Here is a 2,500-nt window from a genome sequence, read left to right as displayed (position 1 = left end):
ACTTGGAGAGTGAGAAATGTGTTCCAACCCATGCGAGAAAGCATCAAAGTGGAGCGGCAAAGACATGCTAAATCGCACCCGTTTTAAGTTCACAAGGACACATGAAGCTGTGAGAGACTTAAACTCACTAACCCAAAACCAGATTCCCCAAAGATCTAAAGTAGCAAAGAATAAGCTTGATCTCACTCTCATTGCAAAGACAAGGAGCATACAGGAAGCAGGAGAGAATATTCTGCTGCTTTTCTAGATGAAAAGGAAAGTTCTTGGTTCGACTCTTCTTGTAGGGACACCAATATTATGATTGTGAAACTAGGTAACAAATTCAATGCTACATCCTCCAGACTTTGCCAACAAAGGCAAATACCTTATGATTGTGAAATTGGGTAACAAATTCAATGCTGCTTCCTCCAGACTTTAGCCAACAAAGGCCAGGGGAACCGAGTGAAAGGTGGTGATACGTCAACAGGAAGACTAATCAAACGGAGATCCAATGTATAAACAACCATATATTTTCATACCAGCGAGTCAATGAGACAGATTGAGTATAATGAGGATACTACAGCAGTCTATTTTACCAATGGTAGAGAAGAGGAGTATCCATGGAAAATAATGATAATGATAATAATTGTGATGAGAATAATGATAAAAAGATTAGAAAAATAGACTAATCAGATCATTCCCTTCTAGCTATAGGCTTTACCACATTCATCAAGCGTATTGGCTGCCTCACTCGGTAGTGACGAAGGCCTTTGTGGAGATGGATCCCCACGCCTGCCTACACTAAGTTTAAGGCCGCTAATGATGCACTGGCGGAGTAAGGGAAGAAGTTTGGACAGACAGAAAATCAGATCAGCTGTTTTACCCATTAGTTCATGTTTTGATCTTGAATTAATCGTATAAAATTCTATATATAGAACTATAGTGCTTACATTTCTGCCAGGTACACTTTGGCTGCCATCTTATACGCCCAACTCAAGCTCGAGAAGAGTGACTTGCAAAATCTCGATCTGCTTGACCAGGTGTTGCTGACTCCCGGGCTCAGCAAACAAGTCATGTTGGTGTTCATGTTGCTTACTACGTTTCTTAAGCGTAACATTATTTACGTTTCACAGCAATTAATTATTTGTATCCTTTCATATTTTGCCCTACCGATGATATAAAAATGAAAACGGAAACGTTAAAAGAAAAAAAAAATGTCACAAAATCTAACACAAAAACCGACAACGGTTTGGATCATTTATTACCCAGTTAACATTGAAAGTACATTTGATTATGTTCCAAAAATTACTTCGAGAATCATATAATGTAAAGTGCTTCGAGACTTCACTTTATTCGTTGTTTCTTTTTGCTCATTAAAGTGGCCAATCAGAATGAAAACATTGCCTTATTTGTTCGTGACCCACGCGCCTTAGTCTTCTTTCTTGATATAATTATGTACTTAAGACCATACAAATCTGACATTTGTTCAAACCTCAGTTTTTACCGATTCCTTTTTGTCTACGATCTTACCTTTTTGTTTCTGTCCAAAGGCATTTGTAATTACGGAATTCCTAAATTAGCTCACTAAGTTAGACGAAAAATTCACTTTTAAAACCTTATCTGGTTTCTCTCTTCCATCATTGGCCAAATTATATATCTTTTTTATTCGAACCTTACATTGTAAAATAGAATGCACTGTATTATTCTGTATCGGCACATTCATATGTAGTACTGTCGGTTGAAATCTCATTGCGCATGATTTATAGAATGATCTGAAACTGCATTCCGAAATGCAAAATTTATTGTCCAGTATTCATCGCTTGGAATGTATTTCATTCAAACATTCTAATGCTGTTAAACATTCATGAAGTGTTCTTTTATAGGTAGACAACCTGATAACCATTTTTTGTCTGATCTTATCTTTCCCTATCTGAATCGACTCCTTGTGGCTTCTGAAGTCCAGTCTCCTTCCTTCTCGCCAGGTCTCCACCACCATCGCCTTCACCATGCTGAACCTAACGCAGCATCCCGAGAAGCAGGACAAGATGCAGACAGAGCTGGACCAAGCGCTCGGCGACGGGCGCAGGCTCTCACGCCGGCGCTGCTCAACAAACTCTCCTTTACAAAAGTCTGCGTCAGAGAAACTCTCAGGTATGGGAGAAAGTTCTCAATATATATATACTGTATATATATATATATATATATATATATATATATATATATATATATATGTCTATATAAATATATATATATATATATATATATATATATATATATATATATGTGTGTGTGTGTGTGTGTGTGTGTGTGTGTGTGTGTGTGTGTGTGTGTGTCTGTGTGTGTACATATACATACACACACATATATATATATATATATATATATATATATATATATATATATATATATATATGTATGTACATATATACATATAAATAAATAAATATATATATATATATATATATATATATATATATATATATATATGTACATATATATATAAATAAATATATATATTTAT

At 35.4% G+C, this 2,500-nt stretch overlaps 1 pseudogene; it reads left to right on the top strand.

Moving 5' to 3' along the window:
• LOC147472283 (cytochrome P450 12b1, mitochondrial-like) overlaps window positions 1-2,500 on the top strand; it is a 15,464-nt pseudogene that overhangs the window by 2,270 nt on the left and 10,694 nt on the right.

Source organism: Penaeus japonicus, unplaced genomic scaffold (genome assembly GCF_977035675.1).
Source record: "Penaeus japonicus unplaced genomic scaffold, GWHDUDI00000001_assembly GWHDUDI00000002, whole genome shotgun sequence".
Taxonomy (NCBI): domain Eukaryota; kingdom Metazoa; phylum Arthropoda; class Malacostraca; order Decapoda; family Penaeidae; genus Penaeus; species Penaeus japonicus.
Note: the sequence above shows the minus strand (reverse complement) of the source record. Positions and strands in the feature narration are given on the sequence as shown.